This window comes from Xiphophorus hellerii, chromosome 4 (assembly GCF_003331165.1).
Source record: "Xiphophorus hellerii strain 12219 chromosome 4, Xiphophorus_hellerii-4.1, whole genome shotgun sequence".
NCBI lineage: Eukaryota > Metazoa > Chordata > Actinopteri > Cyprinodontiformes > Poeciliidae > Xiphophorus > Xiphophorus hellerii.
This window is the reverse complement of record NC_045675.1, coordinates 16,860,757-16,882,695: the sequence shown is the minus strand read 5'-3', so window position 1 is coordinate 16,882,695 and position 21,939 is coordinate 16,860,757. Positions and strand designations below refer to the sequence as shown.

General features: G+C 37.3%; 1 protein-coding gene across 1 annotated transcript in view; it reads right to left on the bottom strand.

The window, feature by feature from the left end:
• Positions 1-21,622, bottom strand: part of zfhx3b (zinc finger homeobox 3b) — a 224,214-nt gene extending 202,592 nt beyond the window's left edge. Inside the window, exons 1-2 of the mRNA XM_032559863.1 lie at positions 21,360-21,622; positions 4,080-4,114 (exon numbers count right to left, since the gene is read on the bottom strand). The gene's annotated coding sequence lies outside the window, so the exon portion shown is untranslated. The remainder of the gene's footprint in view (positions 1-4,079; positions 4,115-21,359) is intronic.
• Positions 21,623-21,939: the final 317 nt, after the last annotated feature.

Below are 21,939 nucleotides of genomic sequence, written 5' to 3'. Positions count from 1 at the left end.
GCACGAGAGAGAGAGAGAAAAGAGAGCGAGGGATGGTTTTATTACGCAAGATGGGGAGACTAGTGGTCAGCGGGAGAATCTCTCCATGTTTTCTCTGTCTGGCCAGATGTAGGAGCTGCCAAAGCGTCTCTTTGTGAACACAGAGGAGCCACCCAGGGGCTGCAGCGAGAGCTCTGAGAAAGAGTATGCAGTTATTCTTTTCTTTTTTTCACAATTTTAAAAGCAGCATGTTTAATAGGACAGGTAACCAGAGCTTGTAGGCATACGTTTTACTTTAAGCAATTTGTGCTGTGTTAAAGAGAAAAAGAAGCCATTTCCTGAGCCTGCCACATGACTCCTAATGTGTTATTTTTTCAATTTTAGCACAGAGCTTCTTTGTAATCATTACTAATGCAGCAAAGCAAGTGACGTAGGATCTGACGTATGAAGCCTCTCTGCCCCAAGAATGGAAACAGAAGCCTGATCCACTTATTAAGCAGCACAAACACTGCAGGTTGTGGAAAGACAAAGGTGCCTCATTCAGCATTGGTGACACCATTTTACCTAAACACACCAAGAAGAGCTGCACTGCACATCAGGCTCTTGACCCTTTGCAAACAGGGTCTGACAAGATCAATAGGTCTCTCTATTGTCAAATCATTTAGGAGAGGATTATAGGTCAGACACTGGTCAAAGATCCTCACACAGACAGACCAAAAGGTCAGGCTGACTGAATATTTACATGTGATTTCCAAAAATCAAGTTTGCATTGTGGGAACACCTGTAGTGGATTTTAAAAAGTAGCTGTTCTGCAGGCTTGTTTGTGTCAATTTTCTCTTCTAGGTCAGTTTTCATACTAAAACATTTACTCCAAAAAGGAGACCACTGTCATCACTGTCTGGTGACTGCTAAGACCTTCAGCAAGGTCAAGGCCATGGACGGTGACAGACTCGCAGGCAAACACACACTCAGTGAAGAGCTGAAGGCGTGCGTGGGATGTGTGGGCGCGTGTGTGTGCGTGTGTGGGGGTGTGTGGGTGTGTGTGTGTGTGTGTGTGCAGGGGTGGAAAGGTGGGTGTGAGGGGAAAGGCTTGTTATAGGTCAAGTTCACAGATCACTTAGATCTTTATAAATGTAAGATTCAGAGAGCATTTCTTGATTTATCATTTATTTTAAATGACAATCTCGATGTGGTCTTATAAAAAAATGAAGTAGTACATATCTACTGATCACATAGCCTCACCATCAGTCTAACCTTGTACTGGTACGAGTTTAGAAGTACTAGTTTTGTGTAAGATTGTAAAGGGAATGCCCAGTTTGACTAACATAATAATTTTATCTATTTTAAAATTTAAATTCAAAATTCCTAATTCTAAATTCAATTTGGATTTAATGTATTTTTATTTTATTTATTTATTGCCAATAGTTTAACTTCAAATTTGTTATTGCAAAATCTTACGATTTTAAAATCCTGTCCGGTATATAACAGTGCAATAGAATAAAGATTAAATAAATAATTAACTTAGTTCATGTTTAGATTTTCTGACACAACAATGAAAGAATGTTATTACAATTTTCATTTCTTAAATTACTCAAATAAATATTTCATTCAGATTGAGACAAGTGTATGTCTGTAGACATTGTCTAAATTAGAACGAGACACAATTTTCCTACATAATACTCAAAACAAAGACAAAATAGTTTTTCAAATGACAAAAAGTTTCTGTTTCCACAATTTAGAGTAAAATAAATGTCTTTTCTTTCGATTAGCCTGTATTTTGTAATATTGCAATGTTTTCAGCTGTTTGGAAGAGGTTAATCTCATTAACTGTGTTTTTATTTCCACTGACTGGCAGATCAGACAAATATTAAGCATATATTGTCAGATACAAACATAATATTTAGGATCATACATTTTGTAAACAGTTGTCTGCAATAACAATAACATTCAGAAACATCTATGTGACATTCTTTCAAGTTTTTATTTTGGCATCAACTAATTTTTCTATTATAGAAATTCTGTTTACTTCTCCTAACTCACCTTATGACATCTGCATCTTTTTCATTACATTTAGGACACTTTTATTTAGGAAGGTCAAAAGGAGAATCTCCAACATTGCCAGGACGTCCTGTAAACTACTGCCACCACAGGGTAAAAAAGGTATGGCACATAAAAAAAATTATGTGCTGCTTATTATCTATTCACCTAATCATGTGAATGTTTTCTTATGCACAACTTTTAACCATAGAACACTTTGCATTACTGACATGTGACTCCTATTTCTTTTTTTTTTTTGCATTGAGTTTTAAAACAATTGCTTTGGGAGTCACAAAATATTTTTTTTAGTAAAGCATCACATTATTTTATACTGTGTTGCCATTTGCCTTGTCAGCAGATAAAAACTAAATTTCAACAGTACTATAAAACCCATTTTGATTTTCTAGATGTAATTAATGAACTATTTTGCTGGAGAACTGAAACAGAAAATGACTGTGGTTACCATTACAGGACAGAGCCAGATCATATCTCTATGAGGTCCAGAGCAGTTTTGTGGCGCCCATTTCCAAACAAACACCTTTGTAGTTATTCCACACTTGGTAGTGTAAGAGATGATGAGAAAATTATTGTATTGCTCACCAGCAACTATGGCAAAAAAAAAAAAAAAAAAAAAGAAAAACTCAGCTACTTGTTGACATAGAAGGAGTAGTGTGCCTGAAATGTGACCCTGGGTGCACATACAAGCAGCAGAAAGCAAGATACTAAAAGTAATTTATGTTAACTTTTGAAATAATAATGGATTTTATTTTATTTTTCAGTATGTAAAAAAATTCATTTGTGAAATTAACTGATGTTCTCCTGAGGCCCCTAGCAGTCACAAAATTTGTTTAAGTCTTGAACCTGTTGTTTTACATTGTACATTTTCTATTGTTTCACTTTTAGATGCATATTAAAGGAATAAGGTGTTTTCAAAGAGGAGAAGTTTCTAGCATATTCCATTTTGTAATAAAGCAAGGTACACAGCATTTATAAGGTTTTACAAATGCTGCCTCCACTGTGACTCATTTTGAATCAGTATATGAATCTGTGTCAAGCAGATTTATTTACAAAATGAATATAATTATTCAGATGTTAGGTTCTGAATCTTGTAAACCAGTCCCAGGTATTTTTTGAAGTTATTACTTCTGCTCTTCTATGTTGAAGCTATTTATGCATCGGTGTTGCACGGAGACTACATATCAGATGTTTTCCAGCAGGTCCCTACAGATTTTGCACTCTTTTTCTGTCTACCACATGTACCTACGTGTGAAAGTTTTCTTGGATTTTTTCTCTTGACTTTCACATCTCCTCTAATTTTAATGACATTTCAGAGAGTGGAAATTGCATGGTGGAAGAGCTTCAATGTCTTTATATAGCCTTTCTCTATTTTGTAGGCATTAAACCATATATTAATTTTTAGATGTGGAATGAATTGCTTAAAGGAGGTCGTGCTTACCGACGCCTTCCACAAGGTGCAAAGACTTGACAAAACTGAATGAATGAATAATCAGCTGATCTAATGATTTATTTAATAGGATAGCATGCCAAAGGTAGCATGCCAAAGGTCAACCTTATGGTCCCAGTAAGACACCAGAAGATTGACCTATGGTCCATGTTGTTGTTGTTTTTTTTAAATCTTTCTTTAAAACCCCAAATAATTTTGAAATTGAATCTATTATGGTTTTATTTAAAGTAAGGCTTTTGACCCGTCATGAATTTTAATTATTTTCTAAGGTTTTATTAAGTGGTGTACTTTAAACAGTTAGAACTGGCTAAACGGTCAAAATTTGAAGAGGAAAAACTCCATAGCAAATGAGAAGATTTTACTGGTTCAGTGTAATTGATATTTACATTATACTGATATTTAAATAATATTTTTGGATTTAGAAGAAAAACATACATAGATTATATGTTCATACATTTTAGATGGATTAGTTAAAATATTCTGAAGCATTGCTCATACTTCACATTCCAAATCATTATTGCTTCCTTCAAATCAAAGGATCTTGTTTCAGAGAAAAAGATTTCCAGTGATTAAAAAAATGTGTAAAAGAATCACTTACCCACTCTGAAACAGGGCAAAGATGTCTTCATGGTCCTGTAAAATACAAGACATGTTTTTTACTGTCCACAGTCTTCAGCAGTTCACAAAATAACCTACTGGAAAAAAAGATCTGAGATAATACTGAAGTAAACCATTGTTCTTGTTTTTCCTTTTATTTTATTACAATTACAATTCGCAACCTTTTGCCAACATCCTTCTGCCTCAGGGCTGTGCTAAGCTTCAACAAGATCTTATAAATAAATGGATAAAACCTGAATAATTTGGAAAATCACAGGCAGCCATTATATTTGTATTTTGCACTTATTTTTGCCTTCAGGTTCTATATTCTTTTTTATAAAGTTATTACAACCTGAGGTTGATAAAAGGACAATCTACAAACACATTATGCAAAAAAATACATAAAAGCTATGTTAAAAATACAATCTTTGTCAGAGAAAATCTAAATGTAAATCAAAAACTACTCGTCTTTCACACACCGACGGCATTTTCATTATTTAGACCACTTTATTACAGCACTTTAGACAGTCCAATGCACTGTCCCTTACTTGTTTAAAATGTACTTCTCCCACTCGAATGATCACCCGCAAACATCTCACGAGAATACAAAGTGATCTGCACACTAACAGCCTGTACATAGTGAAATTGCAACATGCAGTGGCATCCTTTCCATTGAATGTTATTGCAAAAATGATACTCATGCAGTCATACACTAATGGCATTTTTTAAAAATTAAACAACATACAAATTGTTTAATTCAATTTGTATATTGAATTGGAGCCAGGTAAATTACATACATTGCATAAAAACCACATATCCCTTTTTTGTCATCTATTAAATGAGACTAAAATATTTCTGCCTTAGCCAAACTTAATTCTATTTGCTCATTAATAATGAGAGAACAGACAATTTTCACATCTAATATTCAAGGATAGAAGTTAATATAACCTCAGATTACTGTATTTTTAAACAGTTTGAAAAAGCCTACATGATGGTGATGTCATGGCTTTGTAAGCCTGTGACAGGTAAATTCCACATTCCAGCTGCATTCGGAACTGGAAAATTCAGACTTTCCCATAAAAAAAATCAACTGGAATGCCCTTCCAAGTCAGATTTCCCACTGGGAAACTGGGAGCAACTCCGACTACCCACAACTTCGCATTTCAATATGGCCGCTCCTCGTATCAACAGCAGTAAGATGTGGTGAAAATGTGTATTTTACAAGACAAGAAGTGCTAATAAAATCAATGTTACCTAGCGCCTGCAACTCTAACCTTAACAAATTAATAGTGATATTTGCTTATAGAAAGTAAAGCCTAAAATTATGTTTGAAAACAATGTTTTTGAGCATTGCTGTGTTGAAATTCCAACTTCTTAATCAGAATGCTATTACCTCATTTCTGACATTAGATCCATCCCTGAGCTCTGACTTGTGAGGTAACTGGAAGGTAGCTTAAGTCACATGGAGAAACACTTCAAACTCTCCATATTTATGGGAAAATCAAAAGAAATCTGGCAAGGAAGAGAACATTGGATTTCCATTTCCAGATGGTTGAAGGTGAGCAGTTTGTCTGTATAAACAAATATGTGCAAGTATAAACGTCATAGAAATGTAAAGCCTTCATACAAGCCAGGAAGGGGAAGGGTTCTGTGTCCCAGAAATGAATACGCTTTGACACAAAATATGCAAATCACCCCCCCACCAAAAAGAGTAAAAAGCATAATTTACCACAGAGAAGTATACCCAAAATATCTGATCAAAGTCATACAGCTTAAACAATAAAGAGGTCTATTAAAAATTCTGAAAGTGGATAAATTAATAGAAATATTTCTCAAATATTGTGTCCTTAATTAATCTGGCATTTGACATAGAGGAAATGTTAATAATCATAACTGTCCACAACAGTAAAAGTTTAGTTTGAATTGACATTGGGCAGTAAGAAACAATGTGATTGTGTCTATTTACATTGTATATTTAAACATTTAGTTTCAACTGTTATGACCAAGGTAATCTTATCACAAAAACGAAGTGCATAGTTATCAGCCCAGAATGTCAAAAGCAAACCGGACCGCTTGTTGGTGCTTGACCACAAAAATCTGATTAAACATTAAAATTTGAAACGTCATTTTTAGTTAACTCAGCAAGAAGAAATCACTGTTGACTCATTGAAAGAGATTTTGACTTGCATGCCTAACATTTTATTAAATATGTGGCTTGCCGAATGTACAAGCATACATGCAAAACTTTTAGAAAGGAGTAATGAGGCCTCCACTCAAGCAACTCTGTCTTGGTGATGCTACAGGCATTACCTGCTTTTAAAAATATCATGTTTTCAGGCAAGTTCTACTCATATTCTTGTAATCAGTCCTAGGTTTAGCTAACAAGATAAAGGAACTCAAAAAATTGTAATTCCTGATTTAACAAGGAAGGAATTTAAGATTTACAAGTTACTTTTATTCAACTTAGAAGTGTACTGCTAAGAAGAACTAAGACATTAGTCTCTTAAAAGATAAAACAACGAGTATTAATTTAAGAGAAATCTTTAACTGTTATTAAGTTGTTTTAACTTAGTAACAGTGAAAACATATTTTCAATGTTCAGTAGTAAATTATTTCAATGTTATAAATAATGCAACTTTTCCTTACCTCCCTGTGCAGGATAATGAGACAATGCCAATCAATCTGTAACCCCGCTCCTTAACAAGGTAAAGGCATCCATTCCCCTGACTTCAGGTCAGTAAGTAAGCTTGCTATTTTGGATGGCTGCTGCCGATTGTGTATGTACTTTAATAAGCAGTCTGCGGGTCGGGCAGATTTATAGGCCCATAGTGGGGTGGAGGGATCAGACTCCCCTGGCCTCCAGTTTCCCTCTGTGCCATTACGCCAGAGTGAGATATAGTAGGATATTGATCCCAATGCCACTTCATTTCGCTATAACTATTACACAATACTCTCCCAGGCCGCACGTGTCCCCTGATTTATGCTGCCTTGCTATTTACATTACCAGTAAGTGTTTTTCTATACCAAGTGAGGAGGGTCGTTCGGCCACAAGAATGGACATGAGAACATTCACATTCTACGCCATGCCTGTCTTCCTTTTGCTCTCTGTGATGCATTTTCACCGTAGTGAGGGTCTCTTAACACAGCGCTGCCTCCTGAGTGAGTAATGGATGATGCAGAAATAAATATTTGAAGAATGTTTCCCAAGCCAAGCCCTCATTACTGCACCACAATTGACCTTGAGACAATGTTATTTTCTGCATTATGTCTTATTTAAAATACCTGCCTCATCACATCCACTCATTAGAATGCTGTTATAGTTGAAAATGTATTCTAAATCATTTTATATTATTCATTTCCTCTCAGTGGTCGGTAGTATATACGGACAAATAAAAATAAAAATAAAAAACATTAATACACACGTGTCGAGATAAAGAATCATAATCTGCGATATCATGCAGTTGTATCACATTTATAGTGCATTTCCCATTACACGGAGTGAAGCCCTTAAAGCTAAATCAACAAAAAATTCCAGTGGAAACACATTCTAGCACTTGCCTTGCCCTGATACAAATTTAATTAAGTGCTTCAATTCTGCAGATTATATCAAATGAAAGAAACTGTTGTCATAATTAGAACAATTAGGATAAGCAGCCCATGGCCCCTGCACGCCATCACCAGCTGCACACTCCAGATCTGGGTCTTTGCCAAAGTACCTTCCCTTGCAGTGCCAAGCTGGTGCTGTGTTTGTTTACACACAGAGCACAGCTGTGTCAGTAGGCATGAATGGGAACGAAGGCTGAGAGAAACACCCTGTGTTGAGCTGACATTCCCACATGGAGCCCTCACAGGTGGCACTGTGCCTCAGATTCTGCTACTGCAGCATCATGCCTCTGGGAGAAAGAAAAAAAATAAAACAAACAAACAAAAGGATTAATAACCCTTAATTGCTTTGGAGCTGTTTAAAATCAGATGAGTGCCACATAAGCTGGAGTATGTAAATCAAATCCCTCCCCCTCCTCGTCCCTCCTCCCGGTCGGGCCCCCTCGGCTCTCTCCCTCTGGCACAATCAAGGCTTTTTCTCACAAGAGGGCAGGGCAGCTGAGCGGGCTCACTGCCAAGTGAGGGGAGCTGGCAAGCGTGGTAATGTAGAGACACTTGTTGCCACAATGCTCGCCTGTTACACCGACGCATGGCAGAAATTAGGTGGCTGAGGAGTGTGTGTGTCGGGGGAACAGATGGGCACACTATAGCCTCCACATGCTTCCATGACAAACAGCAGAAAGGACACGTGCTCCGCTCTCGGCCCTCAAAGCTGGCAGAGACCGTATGCATGTCCCATTCATTAAGAGGCCCATTCATATGCAACATTAAGTGTGATTGTACACAAATGCCCCATCAGTAAGGAAAGGGGGTGGTTGTTTGCACAGTTTGAATGTGTGCTTATGTATCTTTGAATGAGGCCGTTTGCATGGTGAGTGATCAAAAGGCCTCGTAGATTAAATAGTCGGGTAAAAAGAATATTTTAACAGATTTTTCCAATACACATGCATTTTATTCTATATTGCAATCGTTTGGGCTAACACAGATGCACATCTTTTAGTCTACCAAATAATTGTGAGATAATGAGAAATAGGCTGAATGGGGAAAATATTTTGGAAACATTTTTGCTAATTATTAAAAAAGAACATTTAATGTTGAGTTTGTTACGAAGTCAGACGTGAAAAGTCTGTGACCAAGTGAGGAGTGAATGATGTTCTCCCCTGCTTCTCTCGTGTCCCACTGCTTCCACCGTGGCCATTACCATCAAGCCTTAATGCAATTCCAGTACCTGCATACTCCTCTGCTGCATGGAGTTTCGGGTGATTTAAAGACAACAACAAACCTGTCCCATTTTCCAAGTGACATTATTGATATACTGTCACTTCAAATTGCAGGTAACAGCTAATGGTTATTTTATGATGCATGTGTCAGATCTGATTTGTATTTTTTTTTTCTCCTCTGACAAACTGGACTAGTTCATTTAATTTGAGCTTAATGATTGACCCAAGATCACTGTCACAGTTTTATTACAGTAAGTCCTTAATTCTGGAGAGATGTTAGCAAGTATTGACCTTTCACAAACATGGCCTGCGAGGAATACAGCAAAGTATAAATTTAATTATACTATCAGTCATTCTCTGTGTTATCAAAGCGGCATAAGGCATCTAACAGAAAAAAAACACATTTATACTCAAAATGTTCACATTTTGCTAATTTTACAAACATTTTGTTTTACGTCATGAAACAATTTTTATTTTTTTTATTTTTTAAATCAGGCAGGTAGGGATGCAAATGTATTTGTGCCTCCCTTTCCCCTCTCTGGATAATACATTCATTGCAATTATGGTTGCAAATGTTTTAGGTGTGTATCTATCATCTTTGCATAGAAACAAACTGTTTTTTGTTTCTTATTCTCTGTAGAATCGCTGTTGCTCATTCAGATTGGACAAATCGGGTTTAAGAACATTGTTTTTTAAAGGTTTGGTACATATTTTAAATAGACTTTAAATCTAGACTTTTTAACAATAGCAATGCTTTCATCTCAGTCATGCTATTGCAGATATGACTGTGTGTTTGGGGATGCTTTTCTGTTGGAAGATAAACTTGTGCCCAGGTCATGAGTGTATTCAGCTGGATTCATCTTCCCATGCACTCTGACCAGCTTACCTGTCTCACCCAACACCATGAGGCTGGCACCTCCACTGTGATGAGGTGTTCTTTAATGTTCTCTAAAAAACCTCTGAGGTCCTGATCTTACATGCGTAACATTATTTCAAATGATATTGCTCCAACTTAAGTGCAATATCTGGTTACCCTATCCAACTCTAGTTACTTCACTGAGAGAAAAACTAACATGAATAACCTCAAAAACAGTTTACGACAAAGGAGAACTTTTACATACAGAATAGAAGGACATGAAATTAAAATATACTATATATCTTATAAGGCAAGCCTGTTAGTATTTTTATTCCAGGATCCCCATAAAACAGTTCCTTCCTTCCCTTTGCTTTTTTACTGTTTAGTCATGCTGGTGTTTTCCCAATGTAACCCTGCATGCCCTCTTGTCCTGGATTACCCCCACACCAGCATGAACAAAGACTCCATCAGGGTGTGTTTATGTGTTGGCCCTTGCATTGTGTGAAGAGGAAACATGTCTCCCACTTACGACCAGATCTTAGAGAACCCCAATTTGTTAGGCATTAATCAGAGCACCTGCTCAGAGAGCAACCTGTGTCAGAGGCTTACTTTGTGTACCCAGCGGTTTCCTGGTTGCCGGCCTCTTTGTTTCCCCACTTCAGTCATCAGTGTCATTTGAAATCAATTTAACAATTGTGCCCGAGACTGATTTGAGTATGCAAATTCTTACATGGGGAGAAAAAGAGTAAGCATTAAGAAGACCAGAGTAGGGCAAAAAAAGGCCAAGCTGAGAGGACCTGCTGTGCATTACTCTGACATTAAAAAGCAATAATCCATCAAGTGTTGTTCTGCAAACAACAGAACACACACACACAAAAAGATTTGAACTCAACACATTAACAAGCGACTAACCTGCGCAAAAACAGTGTTTGAAGAGGAAAAAGGAAAAAAAAAAATACTACACCAAGACAAGGAAGACTAGGTCAGAGAGAGGTCAGGAATGAAAGAGGGAAGGTGGGGAGGGGGGCACAAGAAAGAGGAAACAAATGAATAAATTCATGGGCCAAACATGAAGAGAAAGATGGAGGGGAGCAGAAAAGGGGCTCGGAGTCATCAGCGGAAGATTTTTATTGCCCGGACAGTGGAGGCGCACACAAAAGCACAGGGAAGATTCAATTAAGTATCATATGCAGTGACCTTATTGCCATGGTTACAGGACGGTGAAAAATATTAATCAGGCCTGCGCTTACGACAAGGAGAAATGGGATGGTGGAAGGAGACGAACGACAGCAGTGAGGCAGACAGAGGGAGAGGGGGTAATGGCACAGCCTCTGTGTGTTTGATTTGATGCGTTTTAATGAGTGAAGTTGCAAAAGTTCATAACTGTCCCTTGCAAGCTTTGAACATCTGCATGCTGACACTGAAGATGCCACTTTTGACAACAGATTCTCTCTCTTTTGTTATAAATACATTTCAAAACGCTGCTGCTTCCATCAGCTCTCGCCCTGCTCACATTTACACAAAGACGAGTCAAACATGTGAAATGAACTCAATTCCGAACTCATTTCATACCAGGGGGGTTAACTCACTTTTCAGCTCACAAAGATTTATTTTAGCTCCCTCCCTGTTTTTCAAGTTGAATTTCATGTGCCACAATTTCTGTTGACGCTTCCTTGGCAAGGAAATAAAACAATCCCTGCACATCGACAATCCATCACACACGCATGAATCCATTAATAACCCAACTTGCAAATGTTTGCCACATGAAAATGAAATGTTTTCATCCATCACTGTGCTTTCTTTTTCTATGTAAGGGTACACTTACACATGATTCTAAATAAATCCTCTGAAAAAAAACAACGCTGGCATACTGTTACAGATGCACGCAAAAATTACGCCGATCATTTTCAATCATATTCCATTATGATGTTCCTCTCAGTCACATTTCCCTGCACGCTGCAGAAGGGGAAAGTTGAAGATTGTTCTGTTTGATGAAGCTGTAGTGTGTTTGCTCGCTGTCTGCAGGGACTGTCTTGAAAACAATCTATCTGAAACTCCCCCCACTGAGCAAAATGTTAAATAAACAAAGACGGGGATAAACAAAATCCTTCCATTTCAATGTCACTGAGAAGAAAGCCAACATTTTCACGCTGCCGCTGTGAACAGAAGGTGGCAGCCATAACGAGATCTGTGTTTAAACTTTGGATGCAAAGAAATTGGGATTTTTTTCCTAAAATGTTAATAAAATGTTAATTGAAAGATGGTGCCTATCAAGCGACTAAGAATGTGGTAGCGTCTAACATGATGCAGTAAATGTATGCTATTTATAGCCTATGAAATAACCCCTGTAAAAGATATGCAAAAAATACACACATGCCACAAATACTGATCTCACTAACAATTCCTATGATGCCTTTTTTTTTTGGCTTTTTTGTTCTTTCACAATTTCACATTTTTAAGTCAAAGTCTCTGGTTACTTTAATAATCCATGCCTTTCTGTTGCCCTGTAGTATAAATATCTAATAAAGGGCCGATTTCCATTAGTGATATCAAAAAGGGAAAGACAACAGAACATGGCTTTCAAGTGAGTCAGACGTGTGTTGATCTTCCTAAGAAAATGTCAAGATACAGCCACTGGACTAAACTAACTCATATTATACATAGGGCAAAGACGTTTAAAACAACTAAAACTCGGAAAAGCAAGGCTAAAAAAATAACTCATGTTTATCTTATGACATGCAGTGATCAGGACAGTAAAAAAAAGGTTAAAAAAAATTTAAAAAAGGGAATTTCCAAACCTCACTGTAAGAGAATTCCTGCATGAAGTGGAATCCTGAAAGTTTGCAGAACAACAACATGTTTCAGTACTTTTTACATAGTGGAATGTGGAATTGTGGGAGATTCTTTTACTTATTTTTTTAAAGTTTGTTGTTAATTACTTTTTTTTCTTTCTCCACATTTAAACATGCAACAAAACATAAGTACCATTTTGGTGCTGCGCAAACATTAATTGCAGACCTGCTATATAAACAACATGGGCATTCATTATATGGAAAATCCTCCAGCTTTACTCTTTTGTAGGAAAAAACGGATACTGTGGAAGTTGTCTTTAGCCTAGACATTTTCTTTTGTCTTGTTTTAATAACTCCACTGAATAATTCTTTTAGACAACATCAGTATTCACATTTCTGCAAAAAAAGAAGAATTTGAATATTGCTTTCCCCCCAATAACATTATGCAGTTAGGAGGCTCAAATTACATCAGTGCTTTAGTTAGATCACAGAATTATTGCATTAATAAACTGGTCAATCTTCCACTGCAGTGACCCTTAGTTACCCTTCACAACAAACTGTAGCTGTTTAAAAATGAACAGAATATATAATTTCTTGACCTAAAACACAATTTAATGTGATTTTATTTTTGTATTTTGATGCTTTTTCATTTCAGGTCAAATTTATGCACTCCAAAATAATAATTTAGACTTAACACAGAAATAAGAAGGTAGATTGCAAAACAGAAAACATACCATTCCTGTCATCTCTGCTGAAAAACCTGTGGTAGGGCCGACTGTATTTTTTTTTTTTTTGTTTGCTTAATGACTACTTTCCTGCCGGAGGAAATTAAGCCAGCCTCCAGAGCTGCATCCTTCAAGTCTCAATTAAAAGTGTCTCAGACGGAGGACAGGTTTAAGTATTTTAGACCAGTATTATGGTCTAAGAAAAATATTTCATTTCAGTTGTCAACAACATTTTTAATAAATAAAACAAAAAAGATTGATTCATTTTGACCCTCTGCTAACTGCATGATCATTCCAACTCTATAAATCTTCAATAAACATGAATTTGAGGAGTGATAATACAGAAGTAAGGATGCATAACCTTTAAATTGGGGTTCAAATCAAAATATACAAACATTAGGCTGCACTTAAGCTTTTCTATTTACTTGAAAATGTTTTATAGACAAATGTGTAATTCCTAAGCCTGCAAAGGATTTGCAACATTCTCATGTTTGTACTTAATAGAAAAAAATATATTTGAAAATCATGACATTTTCATTAAGGTATGGAGAGTGCATGTTTACAAGAAATGTGTGCATCTTTTTCATTGTTTATTCTATTAGAATAAAAAAAACTTTTTTTTTTTTACTTTGACATTGTTTCTTTCCCTAATCTAGACCACAGCCCTAGAGTTTTCTTTCCCATCTTGGTTGCAGAGCCTGCAAAGATCCTTCAGATGAGGCACAGGAGAGGGCCCGAGCAGAGAGGCTGTTAAAGCACCTGATGTGGCCATGACCACTTCCAGAAACAATTTAATTCCACAGCTTCGGCCATCTCCAGCTGATCTACTCCTCCAAGGTCATTAAATGTGCCACAGAAGGTCACATGATTAATGAGTGACAGACCCTCTGGTGCAATAACGTGTATGAATGTGCCCCATTAATTAGACAGAGGGGCCAGAGAGAATGAATGGCCAGGGACAGCTTGGCCCCCTTCACAACCCTGTATTTCCCAGACCCCATTTTTCATTTTCATCTGAACAAACAGACACATGCAACCGCTTATAATATTCCCCAAATACCTTGTATTCCCCAAACCTTAGATATGGAAAAACCTATTAAGTGAACAACTTTGTCACTTTTTTTTTTTTAACTACAGAGTTTGGAGCACAACATGAAATTTAAAGTCATCTTCTTCTAACGTATCAGGTATTTTTGCAGTGTAAAATGTTGACATGGTGCTCAGACGTGCTTCATCATCTGGCCTCGGTTTGATCTGGGCATCAAGCATCTGACTGTTGTGTCGTTACAGCCTTTTTCCTGGACTATGATAAGTGCTCGGCATTACTGGGGGCAATCTCTAGGAGGAAATGAAACATTCTGCCGCCACAGGCTTGGCTTTATTAGAAGACAACAGGACCAGGCTCTCAGGATATACAGATCAGGAGCTTTAATTGATGCTGACTGACTGTCGATGCACTACTATAGCTGGGAGAAACAAGAGTGTTTAACACTGCTCCATTGTAAACAGTATTCATTTCTCAGTCTAATCAACTTAATGCAATTCCAATAAGTCCATTTCTTAGAGTGGCCCTGTTGATTTGAAACCCCATAGCCTTCTGTTTTATTTTCACCAGGGCCAACAAATGTAATGGCTGCTAAGTATATTGAGCAATAATATACAAATGCTCTACATCCAGTGCATGCATTTCAATTTTACCTTGAGGTCATAGCATTATGGATAAACCCCAATGGAGTCATTAATCATAAATACATTTATTATACGTAATAACAACCAGTGGAATAGACTACACAGAAGCTTTAAGATGAGGACTTATATGTGGCCAAGAAACACTGACTTTATAAACAAACCAGTCTCACCAGTTTGCCCACCTTACTAAAGCTGCTGCACAATCAGTCATACAGCTGCATTAAGTCACATTTACATTTGTCACTGCCCTAGACAGATGATAATAAACAGTGACAAGATGAAATAAAATCAGTCAGAGCAAAAACAGGAAAACAACATCATATGGAGGGAAAATATGCTGAAATATGAGTGTTTGTGAAGATATTTTGTTGTCAGAAGATTTCTAGGTCATAATACATTCATCTGTGTTCATGATGGTAAAATAATTAGCAATTGGGCTGATGATAAAGATCCTGTTTAAAAGGCACCAGTGATACTTTAATGCTAACCAAACAGCAAAAATATAATAAAAATAAAACTTCTTGCATCTCATCAAGCACTTAGAAAACCCCTTGACCCTGCCGAATAAAGCTTCTCCCTTGAGATTTGACACACATCTCTCAGCACAGATCAGATGGCAGCAATGAACGTTGTTTGCCCTCTGATATATTTTTAATATTCAGATCATATCAAATATGTCCTTTTTCAATAATAGATCTATCCATCTACTGGCAACATAACATGCTGAGCTTTGGAGTGGGATTTTATGCTCCAATCAGTGCATCTTCCTTACATTTTTTGGAGTACGAAGGGGGACCCGTCTGATTTGTAAATGTGATGCACTATGACAAGGGATTTGGCACTTCCTTAAAAACTGCAAAATGTAGGTTCATAATATTTTAAGAGCTTCCTTACATATTTGTTGGACAGAAATCAGAGTTTAATTTTTTTTGCCTTCATATTTTATTCAAATAAAAATTTGTCTTTTTGTTTTCAAAAAACTAGTGGGTTAAAGCACTGTGGTTGAGCAGTTCATGGATGAATGTCATATGTGAACTCCAATATTCTGAAAAAGAAAATAGTCTGTTTACAATGTATTCTAAAACGGTTTTTCTTTGTTCATTTGGTGCAACACAAACATTTCAGAGAACAACAAATGGAATATTTCCCATTCCCATCTTTTGACCAGCAGTATCTCCTGTGGTGGCACAGTTCTAAAGTGCAAGAGGTTCCCACCTTCCACAGCTGTGAGGATCCAGGGGGCATGATGGAAACAGAAGAAGATATGGAACAACGGAGCGTGGAACGCGGAAGGAAAACATGCTGGGAGAAGGGAAATCTTCCATGAGCAGAAGCAGAGTGTTTAGAGGGCGTTTCACGTTAATGGTGGACAGGCCAATTGAAATGGCTCTAGCGTTGCATGATTTGAAGGTCAGGAGACAGCAGATTATATTCCAGTGGTAGCGGAGGAGGATTGAAGGAGTAAAATGGTGGCTGCCCACCACCCCGCCCTCTCCTCCACTCCTGAGTTATTGCAGAGTAGTCAAGATGGAATCAACATAGCTCCAAACTCCTTTATCGTTACTCTTACCAACAGCACAAGATGAAAAACAAACTGTGACTGTAGATTATCAGGAGCTATTCCATTCAAAACTTCTGTTGGTGAAACTGTAAAAAAAAAAACACCACCTGCCTCATTGAACACATTTTTAAATACCTTAGTTACCTACTTATCTTACAAAAATGGATAATAGGATATGCAGCAGAAAATGTCAAGAGTAAAGTGACAAAATCTGTCATACCCAAGAGTTACACTTTACAATTAATTACAATTAAAACTGGTAGTTTTAATTGTACTACTAATGCTACTTTTGTTACTACTGCTTCAATTACTAGTGCGAATGATAATGATGACAATTATCATGATCGGAAATACACTTAGCCAGTTTTACAAATATTCTACCTTTATTTTCATGGAAAATAAAGGTGCAAAAATGTCAGACACAATGTAAGATAGGAATCAAGAATAATTTTTACTCAGTCTAAAACATCACAAAGTCCTTATAAGACTTTTCACACTGTATTTCTGACATTCTGTCCCTAAGGCCAAATCCAACATGGAGTTTATGGACATTTTAGTTAGACTCAAAAATCTGCCTCACAATCACTTGCTTGTAGTTTGCATTTAATCACTGCACCGCCTTCCCTGAATATATTTCATAAAGAGAACAGGTACCTATAATTGAGAAAAAACTTATTTACTAAAAGAGAGTACTTGTAATATTACAAATCATGTTTTTTTAAAAAAAACCTCATGAAAATTTTGCTTTTTTAGCTCTATTGCACACTTTGTCTCTCAAAGTACAGGTAAAATCAGAAGCATTTTTCAAGAAAGTATTTTTTGAGTAAAAATATAAAGGAAGAAAGAAAAACAAATATTAATTCTGCCTTTTCTAGTACGACTGAAATAATAGCCAAATATTAGCACAATGTTCTTTTAATATTGAGGCTCAGAGAAGTGAGAGGACATGAAAGAGTGCATTGAACTGTTTTCACATCCATTCTATTTTCCTTGAATGGAAAGTAGTATAAACAACAAAAAGCCAAAGTATAACAGGATATTTGTTTAATCAATAGCAAAAATACTAACATATCTTCTGCCACATTTTAAGACATTGTAGCCTTTCAAACAAATATGACAAAGACTCATGATAGTGAGAACAACCATAGAGACGACCGGGTGGTGTTTTAATTTGCGGAATCCTTTATGCAGATAACTAATATGCAACAATTTAAAAATAATGTCATAGCTTCACCTCGAACATAACGCCGGACACCCAGCATGTCAGAGCAAATTACGGCAAGCTTTACGTCCAGGCTGCACATCTTTATTTTTTATGCATTTCAAAATCAGCAGCAAAAATGTACTTTCATAAGATTGTGGGTCATCTTTTGGTTTTGATGACTTCTTTAAAAAACAGCTGTTTTTGCAGCAAGCATTTTAGAAACATACATAAATAATTTCATAAAAATCTATTTTAAAGTGAATAAGACTTAAAATTCTTAAAGTTAATAGGTAAACAATTGTGTGGGAAAGGGACTGAAACTAACTCTTTCCCAGAGACCCACATCGTCCGCTGCTAGTGGAAAACAAATAAATGCAAACTGATATTACATTATTTAGCTGTGGCCACATGTTAAAGTGACTCTATAAAACAGAATCCTGCCATAAAAATGAAAAATAAATTTTATAAAAATTGTGCACTGCTTTGTTTGATTACAGAAATAAATAATAATTGTATTGGGGGGGTGGAACATAATTAAAAAGCTTCTATAAGGTAAAAAGTCTTAGTAGGGGACATGATGAATACCCACAGCAAGTGGTGGTGCTTCATAGTGTACTGTGCTTGTAGAACTTCAAAGAAGATAACAGGCAACCAGGGTAGGCCAGTCAATCCAGTGCATGTCTGAATGGATGACCATGCTAAGCTCTTAAAGCAGGCATTAATCCAGGATTTTAGAAGTAAAGCTAAGTTTGGCACCTTATCATGACAAGGCCCAGACCTTAGGCTGAGCTCAATCACTATGCAGAAGCCCAGGCAGCCTGAATCACAAAGGCATCATATGACTTCCACTGCATCTGGACTGCAATGATTGGCTGGTTAATAATGTACATCATACTCTGTCTTTGTGGAACTTTTTAGTGTTTAAAGTTTCTTTGAGTTCATGTAAATTTTCTGTGAAGATTAATTTAAATTTCAATTAGCTATTTATTTTCTGCCAACTCCTCACTCCCTCAGATGTATTTTGCTCAACAAGACAACCAGATGTTTCATTTTTAATGTGCGCTGGATTCTGTTAACATAAGGCACGCTCAGAGTTTTGTCTCTGACTGAGCCCGAGTGACCCCCTTGGCCGATTTCAATGCCAGCACAAACATCATTTCTCCAGATATAAAAAAGGCCAGAGCAGAGCTGACACATAACCACGCAATCTGTGCTCTGCTCAACTCCATAACCACACAGGCCACCTCGGATCAGCAATGAAGACGAAAATATCAAGAGCTGATGGCTCCTGACCATGCATGTGCAAAACTGGCATGTTTAAGCAAATCAAACAAAACACCCATCCACCAAAAACAACAGCAGTGAGCGCAACGCCACGTGACTCCATGTGCATGTACCCACTTGAAGAAAGACATGCACACGCCAATCTTAAAACGCAGCCATAGGGCTTGGACTAAGGCTTAGAGGTAGAGCACAAGCTTAGAGAAGTGTGTGCGCTTGTTGGAAGAGTGGGGTTATTAGGGGCATTGGACTGACTTATAAATGCTCCAGCACAAAAGACCTGATTTATCATCCGACATCTGAAAAGAATACCAGAGAGGCTGTGCAGAAAAGAAAGGAAATGAAATGACAGTGGTATTAAAAATAAAGGAGGGGGGTCAAACTAGCACTGCTGTGGGCAGCTGTTTTGCTCATAATTTCTACAAACAAACAAGCACAGTATGTGAAAGAATACTCACTGCATATCAGTTTTAATTAATGTCTCCGCATTTATTCTGCTAGATGCATGGCTAACACACATGTCAAAAATAGTCTTAGAGAAACGCCTGCCACTTCCTGTGTGGAATTTATAGGGGAGTTTAGAATTTGGGTCACCACTGTGTGACAGATTTTATTTTTATTTACATCATTACAGTGCTGCAAAAAAAGAGAAACGCTGACATCTATTAAACATGACTGATTTTTAATACAATCTGCTGTAACTGAAGTGAAAAAATACAGTTGAACACTTTTTATCTCTTGTCTCAGTTGGTGGGTAAGTCTAGTCTTTTGAATGGGGATTTGTAGGAAATATACAGTATATATATAGTTTAATTTCAATATTTTAAACAAGAAATTTAAGACTTAAACTTATTTTCATCTGTATGAAGAAAAGTAAAATCTAATAAAGTTTGCAATGTGACATTTGAAATGTTAGTTCTTAAAATATATATATAAAAAAATTAAACTTAAATTTATTCTGCAGGCTAGAGATTTGATTAAATCGTCTTTTAAAGAAACATTGTGAGTATTTGTTGTCACACACTGACGAGGGTTCATCATAGATGAAACATTGTTAGCACCCAGCACACAACATACCCAAGAAGATATTAGTAAGGTCAGCTTTTTAAGAGGACATATATAATTCCATATACATCACATCTCTACTTCAGAAATTTACAACAGGACAAATCCAACACCTATTAAGACTGGAGGAGTGGCTGTGCATGGTAGGGGTGTGTGCGTGTGTGTGTGTGTCAGTGAATGTAAGCGACAGAGCCAGTGAGTTAGGGAGCAAGAGACTCCAAATAATTTCAGCCCTGGAATAAATCACTGTCGCCACAGAAAAAGGCCGACAGCTGTGATGGATGGCTGAAATTTTTGTGTTGATGTCTTTAGTATTGCTGACAATTTGGTAGTCTGGGCTTTTTCACTTTTCCTGTGCCTGTGTGTGTGGTTGAACACATCTGTATGTTGACAGTTTTGCTTTTCCTTCCTGCTTAAAAATATGCTTTTTGGAAAAAAAAGTCCCTGCTATTGCTATCAATACAATATTAATTAGAATTGCAACTCCATGACAAAATGTTTAAGATGTAAGAAGTCTGATGAATAAACATTTAAAACTAATTGATAAAGAAAAAACTTTCTGAATTATATTGTGGACAAAAATTTCCGTACAGTAACTGTGGACACCATCTTGTGTGTGCGCCATGGTCACATGGTCTTTCTGTATATGTGCACGCAGGCTGTGATTGGATAGCACGTCGCCGCATGACATACTGACTGTTCGCTGTGTTTCGAGCTTTACACCGTCTGTCTGTCACTGGCATCTTTTCTTTACGTCATACACACAAACTGGAGATGAAAAGTCCTCTTTTTCCGCCCCATCATGACCCATTTGATTCTGTGGAGTATTGTCTCATTCACCCCTAGACTTTCCAATCTCTGCACTTCCACAGGTATATGCACATCTACCTTAGCTGTTAGCATAAATTCAGAAAATTTTAAAAAAGAAAGCAAAGTACACAGAATGCAGGTGCACACCATGTACAGTAAAACTAAATCTAGACACATACAGAGTTATGCAAACAAAAAATATATACTCCACACTCTTACATATACACATACTAAATATAAGGTTAGGCCACTCTATACTCGTCCCCCCACCTCCACTCTATCTGTTCTCACCTGGCAGGATCAAATAACCACACTTCCCACAAACTTACAATCAATACTTTCTCTAGCAAATCAGAACAGTCACAGGCTCAGTCCCAGCTCCACACTAACTCCACTGAAAGTAGGAAAGACTTAAAGGAAGCATCCACAGAGAAGAAATAACTAAATAAAATCAATTAAAATAAAAAATACTGACCTTTCTGTTTTTTCCCTTTTATCTCTGATGTCCAATCCCCTCTTTATCTTCTGCTGGTTCTTGTCCTCTCTCTCTCTCTCTACCCCTCTCTCTCTACCCCTCTAGTCTGAGTAAGTCATGCGGGAGCTTCTTCCTGCTCCTGCTCAGTCCTACGCCACTGTATTAGTCTGATTTCACACTCTGCAGCCTTGCCTCCCGTCCTGAAGGGGACGGTGAATGTGCTGCTTATTTAGAAGCCGGCACACACTACCTGGGCTTGTAGGCAACTGTTTAAAGCACGAGGCAACATCCAGGGTGCATAATACCCACCACCTCCTCCACCACACACACACTCAGATGCATCTTCTCTCTCCCTCTTGCTCAAACACATACACACACACCATCACACACTTGCTGGCTGCCTGACAAGATAGGCAACACACACTGGAGCAAGGTGAAACACACATACACACACGCCCACCCCTACACGCAGTCTGTCAAAGGTCTCTCTACCTTGGCTGGGATAGCAGGCAGTGTGAGAGCACACACACAGGCACACTGAGATGGGCTGGCCGCTCCGTTCTGTCTCCTTCTCTCTAAG